This window comes from Podarcis erhardii, assembly GCF_964252035.2.
Source record: "Podarcis erhardii genome assembly, chromosome: 8".
In the NCBI taxonomy this organism is placed as follows: Eukaryota; Metazoa; Chordata; class Lepidosauria; order Squamata; family Lacertidae; genus Podarcis; species Podarcis erhardii.
Window position 1 is genome coordinate 3763632 of NC_138499.1, and position 20995 is coordinate 3784626.

Sequence of the window (20995 nt, forward strand, 5' to 3'; positions counted from 1 at the left end):
TACAGTCACTTCCAAGCAGGGTGGATAAAAATCAATATATATATTTTTAAAAAATAAATAAATAAAAATAAGATTTTTTGGATTTAAATTGGATTTTTAAAATAAAATGCTTTTGGAGGAAAAATCTTTCTAAATATAGTTTTCTATTTAAGTTACATTATAGTTCAAAGATTAGGATTTGTTTTAAATTTTTCTTGTATGCTATAACTCAGTCTAAGTTTTTTTCTTTAAATTGTTTAACCACATCAGTTAACGAACATGGATACATATGCTCTAATGTCATTGTTTAAGTTAAATAAATTGTTTAAATGGTTATTAAGGAAATGATTGTTTTTCTCCTTCCAATAAAGCACAGCAGAAAAATTGTCCAAATATAAACAGCTGACTTATTAAACCTCACAATAATTTCATAATTATCTGTCTGTGTATTTCTAATAGTATAACCGAATCATTCATGTTTTACATAACTGTAAAAAGTACTCTGGAAATTTATTATTCCAAAAATGAAACCTCCATCTGGTTGTAAATATTAAGATTATATTAGCAAGAATGAGTCTTTCTGTAAAAAGAAGAAGATTTAAATCAAGTCTTACTGACAGTGATTTAAACTGTGATTTAAATCGATTTGATTTAAATCTGTCAACCTGCTCAATGAGGGAGACTGCCTGTGAAAAAATCAAAAGCTTCTGGAATATAGTATATTCTGAGCTTAAAAAAATGTTTAAGTATAACTTTATGAAAAATACAGAAGCTTTTCTACTAGGGATGACGGACACAGGTATAGCAAGAGAAGATCAGAAAATATTCCTCTATGCCACAGGAGCGGCAAGGATCCTAATTGCTAAAAACTGGAAAAAAGAAACTGTGCCAATAAAAATGGAACAGCAAGACAAACTGTTAAGAGTATATTGAACTGGCTAGATTAACAGAGGCAATTAGAGATCACACTAGACAAGAGTTTCACAAAGCCTGGGGGAAATGCAGAGAATACTTCACAAAACAGTGCCCTAAAATACATACCTGGACTTGTTTCGATTAATGTCTGCAGGAGACTGTGGATATTTAAGTTATAATTAGAAAAATCTTAATAATTATCCATAAAGGAAACAGTTTATAAGAAGTAAATAAGGAGGCCAGATACAGGATAAAGGAAGTCTTTTATTTGCTTAAAACAAAATAAAAAAATTCCTTCCAGTAGCACCTTAAAGACCAACTAAGTTAGTTCTTGGTATGAGCTTTCGTGTGCATGCACACTTCTTCAGATACATTTTATTTGCTTGTTTGTACTGTTGTGTGTTATGCTCTTTGCATTTCTGAATTGGGAGTGGTGGGGGGTTTATGTCATGTTGTAAATAAAATTTTCAATAAAAATTAAATTAAAAAACAAATCCGCTTTGTTTCCAAGTGACCTGTTTTCTGCGCATCCATCCTGATTCGCTTGCAGGTTGGCTGGGGAACGTTGCATCGATCAAGTCTACGGGGCGGCCGTGTTTGTATCACTGCGTTCTGGTCGCCTCGCCGCAAAAAGGATAACGTAGAGTTGGAGAAGGTGCGGTAAAGGGCAGCCAAAATGATCCATGGGTTGGCGCAACTCCCCCCGTGAGGAAAGGGCGCAGCATTTGGGACTTTTTCATTTAGAGAAAGGGTGAGCAGGAGCCGAGATGATAGAAGTTTATGAAATTATGCCTGGGATGGGGAGAGTGTATGGAGAAAATATTTTCTCCCTCTCTTATCAGCCAGCTGGAGAAAGGAGGGAATAAATGGAAGAGTGCTGCCCCCCTGTGGCCAACAGATGACAAGCCTCCAATGTGTGGTTTTCTTATACAGTGGTACCTTGGTTCTCAAACTTAATCCGTTCCAGAAGTCCGTTCCAAAACCAAAGCGTTCCAAAACCAAGGTGTGCTTTCCCATAGAAGGTAATGCAAAACGGATTAATCCGTTCCAGACTTTTATAAACAACCCCTAAACCAGCAATTTAACATGAATTTTACTATCTAACGAGATCATTGATCCATAAAACGAAAGCAATAATCAATGTACCGTACTATAAAATAAATAAGACAGTATTGTAGGTGATAAAAATAAAAATTAATTCTTTTTCCTTAACCTGCACTGATGATAGTCATTGTTTGGATAGGGGGCTTTTATACATTTCTGCAGTCACACAATCAATCAATCAGTAGCTGAACTGGGCTTGCTAATTGACTGATGCTGTTCCACGGGAGACCGGTGATTGTCCGGAGCCAGCTGGGGGCCTGCCTGATGCCCCCGTCTCCCTGGCAGTATCCCAACAAAAACATCCCTTCCTCCTTTGCAGCTGGTCACCCTTGTACAGTGGCTGCTGGTGTCCTCTGGGGCTGGTGGGGGTGTAATGGTGGAGGCCAACAGCAGGGGGCGCCAGAGCCAGTTCACTTCACCGTCCTCTTCCCTTCTGAGTCCTGCGAAAAGGCAGCACTGAGATTAAGGAAGAAGAAGCCAGCAGCCAGGACACCCCTAGGACATAGGCAGGTGGGGGCTGGCTGAGGTTGGTGGTGGAGCAGCTTCCCATTCACTCTCATGGACCAGCCCCCACTGCCCTTGCAAACAGACCTTATTCCAGACTGTTGTAAGAGCAGCATCCCCCCTCTCCTCCCAAGGTGGGGGTCTGTGGGCAGAATTCCTGCGCTGCGGCGGGTTGGACTACAGGACCCTTGGGTGTCCCATACAACTCTTTGATTCTAGGTGCCTGTGTAACTTCTGCTAGATTCACGTATAAGCTAAAGAAGCTATAGCTTAGGGCCCAAGCCCCCCCAAAAAATTAAAGGGGAAAAAGCTGGATGTATATTTCCAAAGCATAAGATAAAAAACAAATAGAATAAAACCTACATACAGCAACAGTGTTTTGTGTTGTGTAGGCTCCTATGACTATATGACTATGACTATTGTGTAGTCATGGGCCCTGCCTGCTAGCCTGCTCCCTAAAATATCACCGGTTTGCTCCTTTCTCCATATAGGGTGCCTACATTCTGCTGTTTATGATTATTAGTAGTTTGCACCATATATTTGCACCTATTATTATTTCATGTTATAGCAAGTTTCTAGAGACTAGATGAGTCTTTCTTAAACTGTGTTTCTAAAGGGACTTTTGTTACTGCCAACCGCCAATGTGTTTGCATTATTACAAACTATTTTATGTTAGAGCTTGATAAATATTTCACTATTAATATACTTCTTAATTGCAATTCAGTTCAACAATCACTTTGATAAAATATGTTATTTTGTTGTGTGCAAATGGCTTTAGATACCTATTAGGTCTATGAATTATAATAATAATAATAATTATTATTATTATTTATTATTTGTACCCCGCCCATCTGGCTGGGTTTCCCCAGCCACTCTGGGCGGCTTCCATAAAAACCAGTAATACATTAAAATATCACAGATTAAAAGCTTCCCTGAACAGGGCTGCCTTAAGATGTCTTCTGAATGTCAGGTAGTTATTTATCACTTTGACATCTGATGGGAGGGCGTTCCACAAGGCGGGTGCCACTACCGAGAAGGCCCTCTGCCTGGTTCCCTGTAGCTTTGCTTCTCGTAATGAGGGAACCGCCAGAAGGCCCTCGGCGCTGGACCTCAGCGTCCGGGCAGAACGATGGGGGTGGAGACGCTCCTTCAGGTATACTGGGCCGAGGCCATTTAGGGCTTTAAAGGTCAACACCAGCACTTTGAATTGTGCTCGGAAACGTACTGGGAGCCAATGTAGGTCTTTCAAGACCGGTGTTATGTGGTCTCGGCGGCTGCCCCCAGTCACCAGTCTAGCTGCCGCATTCTGGATTAGTTGTAGTTTCCGAGTCACCTTCAAAGGTAGCCCCACGTAGAGCGCATTGCAGTAGTCCAAGCGGGAGATAACTAGAGCATGCACCACTCTGGCGAGACAGTCCGCGGGCAGGTAGGGTCTCAGCCTGCGTACCAGGTGGAGTTGGTAGACAGCTGCCCTGGATACAGAATTGACCTGCGCCTCCATGGACAGCTGTGAGTCCAAAATGACTCCCAGGCTGCGCACCTGGTCCTTCAGGGGCACAGTTACCCCATTCAGGACCAGGGAGTCCTCCACACCAGCCCGCCCCCTGTCCCCCAAAAACAGTACTTCTGTCTTGTCAGGATTCAACCTCAATCCATTAGCCGCCATCCATCCTCCAACCGCCTCCAGGCACTCACACAGGACCTTCACCGCCTTCACTGGTTCTGATTTGAAAGAGAGGTAGAGCTGGGTATCATCTGCATATTGATGGACACCCAGTCCAAACCCCCTGATGATCTCTCCCAGCGGCTTCATATAGATGTTAAAAAGCATGGGGGAGAGGACGGAACCCTGAGGCACCCCACAAGTGAGGGCCCAGGGGTCTGAACACTCATCCCCCACCACCACTTTCTGAACACGGCCCAGGAGGAAGGAGCGAAACCACTGTATAACAGTGCCCCCAGCTCCCAGCCCCTCTAGACGGTCCAGAAGGATGTTATGGTCGATTGTATCAAAGGCCGCTGAGAGATCCAGCAGAACTAGGAAACAGCTCTCACCTTTGTCCCTAGCTCGCCGGAGATCATCAACCAGCGCGACCAAGGCAGTTTCAGTCCCATGATGAGGCCTGAATCCCGATTGGAAGGGATCCAAATGGTCCGCATCCTCCAGGCGTGCCTGGAGTTGTTCAGCAACCACGCGCTCAATCACCTTGCCCAAGAATGGAAGATTTGAGACTGGGCGATAGTTGGCCATACTGGCCGGGTCTAAAGATGGTTTTTTAAGAAGCGGTTTGATGACCGCCTCTTTCAGCGGATCTGGGAATGCTCCCTCACAGAGAGAAGCATTCACCACCCCACAGAGCCCATCGCCCAGCCCTTCCCGGCTTGCTTTTATTAGCCAGGATGGGCAAGGATCCAGGAGACAGGTGGTTGGTTTCACGCGTCCAAGCAGCCTGTCCACATCCTCGGGGGTAATGGATTGAGATCGATTCCATGCAACTTGACCAGACAGAGCTCTAGCACTCTCCCGCCCCAGCCCTGCTCCCACGGTGGTGTCTAGCTCCTTCCGAATATGAGTGATTTTATCTGCAAAAAACTTTGCAAAATCGTTGCAGGAGATCTTGGGGTCTTTACAAAGCCCCGGTGGTAAAGGTGGTTCCGTTAAATTACGAACCACCTGAAAAAGTCTCCTGCTACTATTTTCTGCAGATGCAATAGAGGCGGTGAAGAAAGTCTTCTTCGCCGTCGCTATCGCCACTTGGTAGGCTCGACGTTGAGCTCTAACCTGTGTCCGGTCAGATTCGGAGTGAGTTTTTTGCCACCGACGCTCTAGCCGTCTCAGCGATTGTTTCATCGCCCTCAGCTCCGAAGAAAACCACGGAGCTGTCCGGGCTCCATGCAATCGGAGAGGGCGCTTCGGAGCCAGACAGTCGATAGCCCTGGTTAACTCCGCATTCCAGCGGGCCACCAGGGAATCAGCTGAAAGGCCATCAACATGGGATAAGGCATCCCCTACCACTCTCTGGAAACCATTTGGATCCATTAAGTGGCGGGGGCGGACCATCCGAATTGGTCCCACCTCCCTGCAGAGGGGAAGGGTCGCGGAGAAGTCCAGTTGCACCAGGAAGTGATCTGACCATGGCACTTCTTTTGTTTCACTTTTACTTAGTGTCAGATCACCCACGTCACTAGAGGTGAACACCAGGTCTAAGGCATGTCCATGACTATGAGTTGGGCCAAACTTATTCAGGGACAGCCCCATGGAGGCCATGCTTTCCACGAAGTCCCGAGCAGCCCCTTGTAAGGTCGTGTCGGCATGGATGTTAAAATCCCCTAGGACAACCAAACTAGGTGTCTCCAGGAGAAAATCCGCCACGACCTGAAGCAGCTCAGACAGGGAATCCTTGGTGCAGCGGGGAGGTCGGTACACCAAAAGGAATCCTGTACTGCCCCTATTGCCCAACTTCCAGAACATGCACTCAGAAAACTGGATCTTCCCAGTAGGACGCCTGGTGCAAGCTAGTGACTTCCTAAAAATCACTGCAACCCCCCCTCCCCGCCCACATGACCTGGGTTGCTGTGCGTAAGAGAAACCTGGTGGGCAAGCAGCGGCAAGGACAGGCCCATCTGCTTCCTCCAACCAGGTCTCTGTCACACATGCCAGGTCAAGTCCTCCATCCACAATCAGGTCGTGGATGGCAGTGGTTTTATTCATCATTGACCTGGCATTACACAGCAACACCTTCAGGTCATGTAGGTTTCCCCTGTTGATTCCAGTATCCATCCGGTCAAGGCCAGACCCGGAGGCAGGGATAGTCTTCAAACAACGACTAAACCTGCCTCCTCGGTAATGACATGGTCTGGTCTTAGCGTAACTCCGCCTCCTGCCCATGATCACCGAGATCGGATGTCCCAGTGCTTCCCCCCCTGTGGAACTTGTCCCAGCCATCGTGATGGCTGGGGCCCCACTCCCAGGCAGCCCTGATCTAGCCCCTTCAAAACAAAACATAAACTATACAGAACCAATAAAACAACAACAACAACAAAAAGGAACAGAACAATTATGCTAAAATTAATCCCCAACCAAATATCCATCCCACCCACCCCCAGCAATGGAAAAAAAGAAATAAAAATTTAAATTGCCACCGACTGCTTGAGGACATTTTAAAGCACATTAACCCCCTGGAACAGGGAAGCAATGGCAGAACACTTCCCACCCTTCCCAAGAGTTTGTTCCAAAAGTTTGTTCCTGGGCCACGCCCCCTGGGCCAGTTGGAAAAGGCCCTGGAAGGGAGCAGGCCCTGCAGTCCTCACCCAGCCGATGGTCCGAGGCCTCACTGCAGCAGGAGTCCCTTTATAGCCAGGAGAGAGGGCCTGGGCCACGCCCCCTGGGCCAGTTGGAAAAGGCCCTGGGAGGGAGCAGGCCCTGCAGTCCTCACCCAGCCGATGGTCCGAGGCCTCACTGCAGCAGGAGTCCCTTTATAGCCAGGAGAGAGGGCCTGGGCCACGCCCCCTGGGCCAGTTGGAAAAGGCCCTGGGAGGGAGCAGGCCCTGCAGTCCTCACCCAGCCGATGGTCCGAGGCCTCACTGCAGCAGGAGTCCCTTTATAGCCAGGAGAGAGGGCCTGGGCCACGCCCCCTGGGCCAGTTGGAAAAGGCCCTGGGAGGGAGCAGGCCCTGCAGTCCTCACCCAGCCGATGGTCCGAGGCCTCACTGCAGCAGGAGTCCCTTTATAGCCAGGAGAGAGGGCCTGGGCCACGCCCCCTGGGCCAGTTGGAAAAGGCCCTGGGAGGGAGCAGGCCCTGCAGTCCTCACCCAGCCGATGGTCCGAGGCCTCACTGCAGCAGGAGTCCCTTTATAGCCAGGAGAGAGGGCCTGGGCCACGCCCCCTGGGCCAGCTGGAAAAGGCCCTGGAAGGGAGCAGGCTCTGCAGTCCTCACCCAGCCGATGGTCCAAGGCTTCCCCGCAGCAGGAGTCCCTTTATAGCCAGGAGAGAGGGCCTGGGCCATGCCCCCTGGGCCAGCTGGAAAAGGCCCTGGGAGGGAGCAGGCCCTGCAGTCCTCACCCAGCCGATGGTCCGAGGCCTCACTGCAGCAGGAGTCCCTTTATAGCCAGGAGAGAGGGCCTGGGCCACGCCCCCTGGGCCAGTTGGAAAAGGCCCTGGGAGGGAGCAGGCCCTGCAGTCCTCACCCAGCCGATGGTCCGAGGCCTCACTGCAGCAGGAGTCCCTTTATAGCCAGGAGAGAGGGCCTGGGCCACGCCCCCTGGGCCAGTTGGAAAAGGCCCTGGAAGGGAGCAGGCCCTGCAGTCCTCACCCAGCCGATGGTCCGAGGCCTCACTGCAGCAGGAGTCCCTTTATAGCCAGGAGAGAGGGCCTGGGCCACGCCCCCTGGGCCAGTTGGAAAAGGCCCTGGGAGGGAGCAGGCCCTGCAGTCCTCACCCAGCCGATGGTCCGAGGCCTCACTGCAGCAGGAGTCCCTTTATAGCCAGGAGAGAGGGCCTGGGCCACGCCCCCTGGGCCAGTTGGAAAAGGCCCTGGGAGGGAGCAGGCCCTGCAGTCCTCACCCAGCCGATGGTCCGAGGCCTCACTGCAGCAGGAGTCCCTTTATAGCCAGGAGAGAGGGCCTGGGCCACGCCCCCTGGGCCAGTTGGAAAAGGCCCTGGGAGGGAGCAGGCCCTGCAGTCCTCACCCAGCCGATGGTCCGAGGCCTCACTGCAGCAGGAGTCCCTTTATAGCCAGGAGAGAGGGCCTGGGCCACGCCCCCTGGGCCAGTTGGAAAAGGCCCTGGGAGGGAGCAGGCCCTGCAGTCCTCACCCAGCCGATGGTCCGAGGCCTCACTGCAGCAGGAGTCCCTTTATAGCCAGGAGAGAGGGCCTGGGCCACGCCCCCTGGGCCAGTTGGAAAAGGCCCTGGGAGGGAGCAGGCCCTGCAGTCCTCACCCAGCCGATGGTCCGAGGCCTCACTGCAGCAGGAGTCCCTTTATAGCCAGGAGAGAGGGCCTGGGCCACGCCCCCTGGGCCAGTTGGAAAAGGCCCTGGGAGGGAGCAGGCCCTGCAGTCCTCACCCAGCCGATGGTCCGAGGCCTCACTGCAGCAGGAGTCCCCTTATAGCCAGGAGAGAGGGCCTGGGCCACGCCCCCTGGGCCAGTTGGAAAAGGCCCTGGAAGGGAGCAGGCCCTGCAGTTCTCTTACCGTCTAGCATATATTCAACACAAAAACCAGCAACAATTTGTTGTTGACAAAGGACCATAGCTGTCAACTTTCAGATTTGAAAATAAGGGATCAGCAGCCTCACCTGTCCTGGGGACAGTCTATGGGATATCTAACAATCCGGGACAGCAGCAGGAAGAAGCGGGAAACAGCGCTGGAATACGGGAATTTCCTGCAAAAAAAGGGAAGGTTGACAGCTATGCAAAGGACAGCTGGACATATAAAGGGCCCTATTACAGTGGTGCCCCGCAAGACGAATGCCTCGCAAGACGGAAAACTCGCTAGACGAAAGAGTTTTCCGTTTTGGAGGTGCTTCGCAAAACGAATTTCCTATGGGCTTGCTTCACAAGACGAAAATGTCTTGCGAGTTCCTGCGGGGTTCTTTTCCTTTCCCCCCTTTTTCTAAGCCGCTAAGCCGCTTATCTGCTTATAAGCTAAGCCGATAAGCTGCTAAAAGCCGCTAAAAGCCACTAAAAGCCGCTAATAGCGCTAATAGCACTAATCCGCTAAGCTGTCAATGGGCTTGCTTCACAAGACGAAAAAACCGCTAGACGAAGAGACTCGCGGAACGGATTCTTTTCGTCTTGCGAGGCACCACTGTATCTTCAAACCTAAATCCAGCCCTGCTTTTGTGCATCATGTCCTTCTGGTGCCCAGCTTGACAGACCCTTCAAAACAGAGCCAAGCAGATTCGCAGAGACCCTGCATTCTCCGTCACCAAAGAACGTCTGCGGTGACAGTCTAGATACCGACACCCAAACATAAGAGAGTCCCAATTTGCTGGAATTTTTTCCTGTTAGCAGCATGGTGGCTTTGACATCAAATGCCCACTAGGGGGAGCTTTAGAACCAAGGCTATGGCCACCTGGGAAAATATTATAGTCAAATGAAATAATAATAGCAGCAGCCAGGATTGGAAATAAAAGCAAAGGAATCATAAAGTCATAAAGGAATGTAATGTAGGATACATGTTATAGAAATAAGTATTACATTTAAGGCAGTAGATCGATTTGAACAAGTAAGGATGAAAACTCAATACGTTAAGCGAATATTGCACGGAAACTGAATTGAATTTGTTATATGAATATGAATTAAAAATTATGGGGGGAAAGAACAAGATGTCCTCTTGCTTTCTTGCACAACTGCAATGCAGAGATTGCAAGTGGGAGCTGCAGCCAGGAGTGGATGAAGCACATTTTAAAGGTTAATATCCAACTGAAGGTGGGACACGGGTGGCGCTGTGGGTTAAACCACCAAGTCTAGGACTTGCCGATCAGAAGGTCGGCGGTTCGAATCCCCGCGACGGGGTGAGCTCCCGTTGCTCAGTCCCTGCTCCTGCCAACCTTGCAGTTCAAAAGCACATCAAAGTGCAAGTAGATAAATAGGTACCACTCCGGCGGGAAGGTAAACAGCATTTCTGGGCGCTGCTCTGGTTCGCCAGAAGTGGTTTAGTCCTGCTGGCCACATGACTCGGAAGCTGTATGCTGGCTCCCTCGGCCAATAAAGCGAGATGAGTGCCGCAACCCCAGACTCGGCCATGACTGGACCTAATGGTCAGGGGTCCCTTTACCTTTACTTATCCAATTGAAGACAGGACGTTTTCCTTTTAGGAGTGGAAACACCCTTGGAAAAGGACTTGGATAAAACTATGGGAGATTATTTCACTATATGATTGCAGCGGCGAGATTGTTATGGGCCCCGCAAGCAGTCAAACACTCACTCTTGTTCTTCCAGCATGACGTTCTGGTGAGCTTATCTCATTCATCTCCCAAACAGCCCTGCAAGGTCGATTAAGCAGAGATAAGGAGTGGCCTTCATTTAGCAGCGCCTCCGCCCCCAACTAAGCTTCGTAGCTGAGTAGGAATTTGAACCCAGGCCAGCTTGGCAAGTCCAACATTGCATCTATTCTCCCATACACGGTAGTTGGCGTGACATGAGAGTGTTGTGTTCTGGCTTTGGCATGCTATGAGATTTGCTTGTTGGGATGCTAACATTGTAATTGCGACCGGTTTGCTTCCTTCTTTCCCTGTCTCTCAGGTTCGGGAAAGGGCCATCAAAACAGTCAAGCAGATGGAGGAGGAAAGGCTTCAGCGTTTGGAGAAAAGGCGAAGAAGAAGGGACACGACAGGAATTTATAAAACGATGACCGGCATGGAGAACGCGGATAGAAGGACGTTTTATCCCTTTCTCATAACATGAGAATTCAGGGCCATTCGATGCAGCTGAATGTCGGATGATTCAGGACAGAGAAAATGAAGGTTTTTTTCGTGCAGCGCAGAGTTAGACTGCGGAACTCCTTCCCACAGGATGGCCACCAACTTGGATGGCTTTATTTATTTATTTTTAAATTCAGTTTTAAACATTAATCATAAACATAAGCATATAGGATTTTCTGAACCCTTAGAATTTCCTCCACCCCTCCATGGTTTCCATTGTCAAACTTTTTCTACTGCATCTGATCGTTTCTCCATTTATCTTAAAAATTCATAATTTTTTTAACCTTGGTTTTTCATACATTACAAGTGTTGCCATGATCCTACCAAAGTTTTTAGTTGTTTACAGTGTTCTCTTGGATAACTTATAAATTTTCCCCAATCCTTGTTAAATGTTTTATCTTCCTGGTTTCTGATTTTCCCGGTCTTTTTCGCCATTTCGGACGTAATCCATCGTCTTGATCAGCCATTCGTCTCTGGTCGGGACTTTATCGTCTTCACATCCTGAAATATACTCAGTCTCGCAAAGTGATTTCATGCTCTTTATTCAGCTCATAGTGGTGAGGAGGAATGAATGAATGTCCCCTCAAAGTATCTGCTTTATATACATTATTTACACAATAGGCTGCACATGATTGGCTAATTCCGGAATTCTACTGTAAGCCAATCAGGTTGTGGATTCACTTCTATCTGGAGCATGATTGGGTGGTTCCTGCCAACCAATCATACTGCTGCATTGTTCTAGGACCAATCAGACTGCTGCATTCTGAATCCTATTGTTCTAGGACCAATCAGACTGCTGCCTTTTGGATCCTATTGTTCTAGGACCAATCAGACTGCTGCCTTTTGGATCCTATTGTTCTAGGACCAATCAGACTGCTGCAGTTTGGATCCTATTAGACTCAGTACATAACACATCCGCGCTGCTGTCCCAACTTGAATGGCTTTAAGAGAGGACAAGACAAATCCCCCCCCCTTTTTATAATCATTTTTATGGAGTTTTCCATATTTATCATAATCACATTTCGTTACATACAACAATAATCTTAAACATTGCTCAGCTGAGCACCGACCTACTTCCCTCCCTCTTTCTGACTTCCGAACATCTTTACTAAATTCTGAGCATCTCTATAACCTCCTCTTTACTTTCTATCTTCCTTTAACATTTCACATTATATGTAAATCAGGTCCTTATATTCACATTACAAAACATTTCAACTCAAACCTACAAACGTTTACAAATGTTTGCAATTTTCTGCATTTTGATGTTTTAATGTTTTAATGTTTCAATGTTGTATTTTAATCCATCCCGCTCGCTGTCTTGGCTTCTGCCATAGCCGCGTGCAATCTCTCCGGCCGGGAGAGGCTGCGCGAGGCTATGGAAGAAGCCCCACCTCCCGCAAAAGCCCACAGGAGCCACGCACCCTTTAAGGAGCGTGCGGCTCCTGTGGGCTTTTCTACAAGGAGGAAGAAGAGACTGGCCGCGTCAGTCCCTTCTCCCTCCTAGGGAAAAGCCCCCAAGAGCCGCACGGAGCTTGTGTGCGGCTCTTGGGGGCTTTTCCTGCCTGCCTCCCACCTGCATTTGCTCCATAAGACGCACACACATTTCCCCTTACTTTTTAGGAGGGAAAAAGTGTGAGATTTTGACCAGCTTCGGCCCATCTGAAGCTGAAGCTGATACAGGCTCGTCATATCTTGAGCCCAAGCAGAGCGTCGTCACACAGCAGAAGGATAATCAGTATGTGCCACATTCTTAACTTTATTTACACTTTTATGCTGAGAGAATACAAACATGCATCTTGCCTCTGTGAGAGCAGAGAAGCAACTCCTCTCGGAAACAAAGAACACCGAGAGAACAGTGAAAAACAGGAAACCAGTGAACGTCACATCTAGTCTCCCATTCCTGTGGGAACCCAACAGTAACTCTGACTGTGGAATGCAAAACAATGCCTTGTGACTGCAGTTGCTGCTCAATGAGGGAAATAGAAACCAACAAAAAGTGCATCTTATGGAGCGAAAAATACGGTAGGTTTCTAAATACCAGTTTCTGGAAAGCTCAGGAGGGGAGAGTTGCTCTTGTGCTTGCAGTTTCTCCACAAGCATCTGACTGGCTACAGAGAGAACAGGATACTGGACTAGTTGGGTCACTGGCCTGATCCTGCAGGCTCTTCCAAGCTTGCCCACCTCTTTAGGGCCGGTTTCCTATGTTGCGTGGCAGGCTAAACTGCAACCAGTGTCTGCCTCATGATTCAAACTGGTTTTCATATTGCATTTTCAAGTTGCTGCAACTTGCCCTGGGTAAGGGCAGGTAAGAAATCAAATAAACAGCAACAACAACAACTCGTGACACACATAGGCAGCAATGAGGAAAAGCAGAACCATGAATTCCAATTCTCCTATTAAAACACGCTTTGCAGAGATCTAACTGGGCAGGGTGACAGTAAGAGCTGTTTGACAGTGGAATTTGCTGCCAAGGAGTGTGGTGGAGTCTCCTTCTTTGGAGGTCTTTAAGCAGAGGCTTGACAACCATATGTCAGGAGTGCTCTGATGGTGTTTCCTGCTTGGCAGGGGGTTGGACTCGATGGCCCTTGTGGTCTCTTCCAACTCTAGGATTCTATGATTCTAGGGTCTGATGCAAACATACATTAGTATTCTGAAATGCAAACCAGTTCTTAGTACAGCAATTCAAGTCAATTAAATTGAAATTAATATATACTGCATCGATTTTAAAAGATCATGAGGATGTGCTGTATAAGAACATTAAAAAGCCCTGCCCAATCAGAGCAAAGATCTGACAACCCTTTCCGTGAAACCATGGAGGGCAGCTGCCAGTCAGAGTAGACACTATGGAGCTGTGGACAGAGTCTAAACTAGCATAAAGCAGCTTCTTTTGACGTCAGGCCAAGGTGCACATGTCAGGGCCATCCTCACAACAAAGCTGTATGGTAGACCAGAATATAGAACGTAGCCTTATACTGTCTGCACTGATTGGCAGTGGGTCCCTCGCCCCCCAGTTTACCAGAACCTGGTATGCTGTGCCGCTGAGGGGTATGTTCACATTAGCACCTTTGAGCACAGTGAAGTTGAAGCTGATGTATGTTCACATCAGCACAGCTTCTTTAGTGTCAGATTCGTTTGTTTGTGTAGTCACCAGGGGCCATTGACAGGGCAGGCGTGTCTTCACCCTATGTTTGCACTGGAATGAATTTGGAGCAGCTTAAGGGCTCCAGAGCTGGTGTGATAAACAAGACATCAAACAGTAATCATAGAAGGAAGGAGAGTCGGCCACCGTCCGAGGAGGTCTGTTCCACTGTCAAGCAGCTCTTAATGCCAGAAATATCTTCCTAATAATAATAATAAATAATAATTAATAATAATAGTAAATTTTTATTTATTCCCCACCCTTCCCGGTTCAAAAAACCGGGCTCAGGGCAGCTAATGACAAATTTAAAACACTTAATTGGTGCTACAAAAAACCAGCATAAAAATACAGTATAAAACGTGAATAACAATAAAATCAAAAATCAGCTTAGGGGGAAAATCCATCCAATAAACATTAGATGATTCCCCAGGGCTAGCTGGCTAAATTAGTCCTATTTGGGCCAGTGAGGAGACCAGGGGAGAATTAGCTGTGGGATCCCAGAGTGGGCAATCTTCATAAAAGGGGAAGAGGGAGGGAAGGAAGGGGAATAAAAGATCAGGCTAAATTCAGATTAAAAGCCAGGCAGAATAGCTCTGTCTTACAGGCCCTGCGGAAGGAAGTTAAATCCTGCAGGGCCCTGGTCTCATGGGACAGAGCATTCCACCAGGTTGGAGCCATCACTGAGAAGGCCCTGGCCCTGGTGGAGGATAGTCTGACTTCCTTAGGGCCCGGGACCTCTAAACTATGATTATTCATGGACCTTAAGGTCCTCTGTGGGGCAGACCAGGAGAGGCGGTCCTGTAGATATGAGGGCCCTAAGCCACAAAGGGCTTTAAAGGTCAAAACCAGCACCTTGAACCTGACCCTATACTCCACCGGGAGCCAGTGCAACTGGTAAAGCATTGGGCGAATATGCTCCCATGGCAGGGCATGAGGAGCCTTGCCGCAGCATTCTGTACCCGCTGAAGTTTCTGGGACAGTTTCATGGGCAGCCCCGCGTAGAGCGAATGACAGTAGTCAAGCCTGGAGGTGACCGTCGCATGGATCACTGTGGCCAGATTGGGGCAGGAAAGGTAAGGGACCAACTGCTTGATGCGGCGAAGGTGGAAAAATGTTGCCTTGGCTGTTGCTGTAACCTGCGCCTCCATGGAAAGGGAGGCATCAAGGATTACACCCAAACTCTTAACTCTAATGTAGAGTCGGACTCTCATGCAATATAACGGAGTATAGGATATCTATTTATTTTGGATAATGTGTGAACACAGATGAAAGACCCAGCACTCGAAAATCAGGGGGTTAAAGGGAGTGTGAACACAGCCTAAGCTGCCCAAAGGCAAATGCGTGGCCCATGTTCACCCCAGTGAAATCCAACGCAATGTAGCTATTTCACCACACTGCAAAAAGGCAGGGACGTTCTTCTCCCTGGAGTGGATTAATGGCTCACTCTAAGAGGGTAATTTACATTGCAATTTGCATGCAATCGTGTTAGGCCCCTTTATGAGTTTCGGGGCGTCTCCCAAACATCACCCGCTAGGCATCCTGACTCAATCACACATGAGCTATGGGGACACCTCGGGAGTGAGAGAAACCAGGTGCAAATTGATGCTAAATATAGCTCTTGCCAATTAGGGAGTGGGGAGCAAGAGTTGCAAAACCAGAAGGCCCATGTAACGAAGGCATGTTTTATTTGCATAGGAACATACCAAGAGCCTGCAGGATACGGCCAACGGCCCACCTAGTCCAGCACCCTGTTCTCACAGGGGCCAACCCAATGCCTGTGGGAAACCAGCAAACAGAATTTGAACTCAAGACCAAATCTCTCCTCCTGTGGCTTCAGCAACTGGCATTCGGAAGCATTTACCGTATTTTTCTCTCTATAACACTCACATTTTTTCTCCTAAAAAGTAAGGGGAAATGTCTGTGCATGTTATTGAGCGAATGTGTGGTCCCTGGAGCCGACTGGCCCGAGTACAGGGGCAAAAATCAGGCAAAAATCAGATCGCGGAGGAGGGAAGGCTAAAGAGAGGAGGTTGCTGCTTTCCTGCATTCTGCCTCAGGGTCTTACTGCCCACTGTTTTCGCTAGGAGCGCAGCCGACAGCCACCACCTCCTCCTCTCTGTGCTCTGCTGCTGCTACTGCTGCATCCAGCATTGCAGGCAGGTGGGAGAGAGAGAGAGAGAGAGAGAGAGAGAGAGAGAGAGAGAGAGAGAGAGAGAGAGAGGGCTGGCTTGGGTGGGGGGAAACTTTTGCCTTCCTTTCCTCCCTCCCGTTAAACCCCTCTCCTGCATTGTTAGCCAGCTGCTTCTCCGCACACCCCTCTCATGCTCCTTGTCCCTTGTGTTTTTCCTTCCCTCCCCACTTAAAACGTGGTTACAAAGCACAGATCCACATGGATCCTCAAGATCTTTGCATTGGGTCACCCCAAATTCACCATCAGATCACAAAGCATGTCCATGGCTACAGCCTGCACCAAACAAATCACGCACCCACTGTTGCCTGGGGCCACAATGGTGTAAAAACGTGGTTACAAAGTAAAGATCCACATGGATTCTCAGGATTTTTGCACTGGGCTACCCCAAACTCACCGTCAAATCACATGTCTGTGGCCACAGCATGAAGCAAAAAAAAAATGATACATCCACTGTTTCATTCAGAATTTTTTTTTCTTGTTTTCCTCCTCTAAAAACTATGTGCGTGTTATGGTCAGGTGCATGTTATAGAGCGAAAAAATACAGTACTGTCTCTGACTGGGGAGACAGAGCGCAGCCTTCCTGGCTAGTAGCCATTGATAGCCATGAATTTCTCCAATCCTCTTTGAAAGACATCAAGGTTAGTGGCTGTGGCGATCACACAGGGTGCCCGGACGTTTAACGGTCTATTGATCCCTGTGCCACCACTGTGCTTGCTTCCCCACTGCCACCAACCAGTTAAGTAAAGGTAAAGGTACCCCTGACCATTAGGTCCAGTCGTGACCGACTCTGGGGTTGCGGTGCTCATCTCGCTCTGTGGGCCAAGGGAGCCAGCGTTTGTCTGCAGACAGCTTCTGGGTCATGTGGCCAGCATGATTAAGCCGCTTCTGGCAGTGTCTGCCATTTACCTTCCCGCTGGAGTGGTACCTATTTATCTACTTGCAATTTGACGTGCTTTCGAACTGCTAGGTTGGCAGGAGCTGGGACCGAGCAACAGGAGCTCACCCCGTCGCAGGGATTTGAACTGCCGACCTTCTGATCAGCAAGTCCTAGGCTCTGTGGTTTAACCCACAGCGCCACCCGCGTCCCTCACCAACCAGTTACTCTCTGGTAAAACATAAATTATTATTATATTTAGTCTGCATGCAGGGATTCCAGATCTTACAGCATGGTCATTTCAAGCGGGACTTGTCCCTCACTGCAGTGCAGTCAGCGTTCAGCTTTCCTACCCGAGATAATAATAATAATAATAATAATAATAATAATAATAATAATAATTTATTATTTATACCCCGCCCATCTGGCTGGGCTTCCCCAGCCACTCTGGGCGGCTTCCAAAAAAAATTACAATACTGTAAAAGCTTCCCTAAACAGGGCTGCCTTCAGATGTCTTCTAAAAATCAGATAGTTCTTTATTTCCTTGACATCTGGTGGGAGGTCATTCCACAGGGTGGGCGCCACCACCGAGAAGGCCCTCTGTCTGGTTCCCTATAACGTGGCTTCTCGCAGTGAGGGAACCACCAGAAGGCCCTCGGCGCTGGACCTCAGTGTCCGGGCAGAACAATGAGGGTGGAGACGCTCCTTCAGGTATACAGGACCAAGGCCATTTAGGGCTTTAAAGGTCAGCACCAACACTTTGAATTGTGCTCGGAAACGTACTGGGAGCCAATGTAGGTCTTTCAAGACTGGTGTTATGTGGTCTAGGTGGCTGCTCCCAGTCACCAGTCTAGCTGCCGCGTTCTGGATTAGTTGTAGTTTCCGGGTCACCTTCAAAAGGATCCCTGTCTTCCTTCTTCCTTCTTCCCAGCACATCTTGACCCAGAATATCTTTTCCTGTCACCTCACACCCAGTTACCCGGCAGCCTTCCAAACCCCTGTCTCTTTTCACACCACAGGGCAGGGCGAAGGACAGTACTCATGCATCGCCAATGGCCCTCAATAGCCTGTATTGTTTCTTAATGGCCCTTGATTGGCCAGGTTGTTTTGCATAGACTAGCCCTGGAATTTCTCTTCAGCTTGTATTTCTCTCTTCACTTCCCACGTAATCAAAACACTATCATTTATTAATTTCTAGGGCTTATTTATTTTTTTATAATGATTTTAAAATTATAATCCAATGATAGCTCATTATAACAATGCCAATTTAAAATACAATTACTACTTTCAATCATTCGAATACCATGAAAGGAGTCTGGAAACTTGCCAAGCAACAGATAAGGTTTATTATTAAGGCACTGGCAGTATGGCAGAGCACTCTTCTTCCTAGGCTGGGAGGGAAAATGGCGGAAACAGGTTACTGACAGAGTGACGTTTGCAGCTATTGTTAAAGTTGGAAAAACAAAGAAGCACGGGACTGAGTGACGGAAATTTTTTGGGAACAACATTGGGATATCAGCTCCGCTTAAGGCATGGCGGATAGGAGCAACAATCGAGAAAAGATAGACATAACATTTTACAAGGACAGGAAGAAACAATACAGACAGAATAAATGTCACACACAGGGAGAACAATGATACAGTATGAGATCTTCACTTGTAGTCTTAAAATTCATTTAATGTGTCAACACGCATAGAAGTTATCAATACTACAGCTGTTGTATAAGGGATTATTATTGTGACTGGGATGTAATTGGAATCAATAAGATTTTGGAATGCAGAAATAAAGAAAATCAGCAAAATCAATTATTCTAGCACGTGGGGGGCCACCTTATCTAAATTATATAATTTGGTATTAATTTCTAGGGTTTAGGGGGGTCCCCCTCCTAAATCTGTATCAATATATTGGAAGCACCCAGAGTAGCTTTATTACTTACTACTACTACTAGGGACGCGGGTGGCGCTTTGGGTTAAACCACAGAGCCTAGGACTTGCCGATCAGAAGGTCGGCGGTTCGAATCCCTGTGATGAGGTGAGCTCCCGTTGCTCGGTCCCTGCTCCTGCCAACCTAGCAGTTCAAAAGCATGTCAAAGTGCAAGTAGATCAATAGGTACTGCTCCGGCGGGAAGGTAAACGGCGTTTCTGTGCGCTGCTCTGGTTCACCAGAAGCGGCTTAGTCATGCTGGCCACATGACCCGGAAGCTGTACGCTGGCTCCCTCAGCCAGTAAAGCGAGATGAGCGCCGCAGCCCCAGAGTCGGCCACGACTGGACCTAATGGTCAGGGGTCCCTTTACCTTTACCTTTACTACTACTATTACTAATAATAATATAGGTGGATGAACTCCTAGGAGGGATGTTCTAGTCAGGGACCTTCTGTACTGGCAGGGGCTTGGATGAGAGGACTGTTGAGGTCTAACTTTATGATTTTGAATTATTAGGGGTATCCCATGAGTGAGCCCATCTCCGTGGACATCACAAAGGGCCAAGGAAAATGGAAAAAGAGGCAGGCCAGCTAAGCTTCTGTGCAGGTTTAGTGTAAACAACAAACAAAGGTACCATAAAGCGAGGCTTCGGGGAATCGGTTTCCTCCACCGTGGCCGTAAATGAGCAGATCGAACGAAAGGGAGTTCTTACCAGTTAGTTTCTTTAATAAACACAGTGAGGGACCAAAGAAAGTGTCTACCCAGAATGGCGGTGCTCCCAATTAAGGATCACACCTCCTCTGTCCCTATTAATCTACATCACTCCTATGTCTTGTACTCTGAGTTTGTAGCCTCTTTGCTTTCTGTTCTGACACTTTCTGAGCTCTCCGTGACTTTGGGGAAGGGGGGCGGATACTATCCAGAGGCTGTGAATCTGTTCACTTTCTCTCTTCTGGTGTTTCTTCTGCTAGCTGTTCCCCATCCAGTATTTCCCAGCTTCTGCCTTCTGAACTGTGCCCCTCTGCAAACCGCTGTTCCAAATCTACACTGTCCTCCTGCTTCTGGGAAGATTCAGGATCAGGATCGGGGCGGGGGGAAGGATCCCACCATTCTTCCTCAGTGCGGCTCTCCTCAGCACGGTCCCTGACACATAAGGTCACAGAAAAGGCCCCACCCAACACATTGTTCTTTTAATAAAAAAGAAATCTCCAGACTAGCATCACTTAAGGTAAGGTAAAGGGACCCCTGACCATTAGGTCCAGTTGTGGCCAACTCTGGGGTTGTGGCGCTCATCTCACTTTTCTGGTTGAGGGAGCTGGCGTACAGCTTCCGGGTCATGGGGCCAGCAGGACTAAGCCGCTTCTGGCAAACCAGAGCAGCGCACGGAAACACCGTTTACCTTCCCGCCGGAGCAGTACCTAATTATCTACTTGCACTTTGACTTGCTTTTGAACTGCTAGGCTGGCAGGAGCTGGGACCGAGCAACGGGAGCTCACCCCGTCATGGGGATTTGAACTGCCGACCTTCTGATTGGCAAGTCCTAGGCTCTGTGGTTTAACCCACAGCACCACCCATCCCCAGCATCACTTAAAGGCAGTGCTAATTATGAAGGCAGGCAGGCACCATCGGATGTTTTGCACCCAGTGCCCCGGGAGAAGCTGTCTCCCTGCTGGGTGTGTGTTTGGTGCAAGGATTTGTCATTGCCCGAAATCCAAGGTGATTGACCTGAAGAAGCCGAGCAAGACAAGCTGGTCAGAGGATAATGCTATTGGAGACAAAGTAGAGAGATCTCAGGTGTAGGCACACTGTTCCTTGGCTGCTACTGAGAATGGGAACCTTGGCTTCACACAGAGAGAAGGAAATGTCCTTTAGAAGGGACTCGTTCATCAGAAGATGACATTTCCTCCTCCTTATTCCATTCATGTTTCCGCCTTGCCTCTGAGGAA

At 48.3% G+C, this 20995-nt stretch overlaps 1 long non-coding RNA gene across 3 annotated transcripts; it reads right to left on the reverse strand.

Moving 5' to 3' along the window:
- Positions 1-711: 711 nt before the first annotated feature.
- Positions 712-20995, reverse strand: LOC309349099. 3 transcript variants are annotated; one of them, XR_014159699.1, is made up of 5 exons: positions 20775-20995; positions 10278-10485; positions 8794-8880; positions 1267-2438; positions 712-1155 (listed from the first exon to the last, which is right to left on the reverse strand). It is a non-coding gene; the product is annotated as an uncharacterized lncRNA (long non-coding RNA). The 3 variants fall into 3 exon arrangements; XR_014159698.1 differs by lacking the exon at positions 10278-10485; XR_014159700.1 differs by lacking the exon at positions 20775-20995 and having other exon boundaries at positions 10278-11059.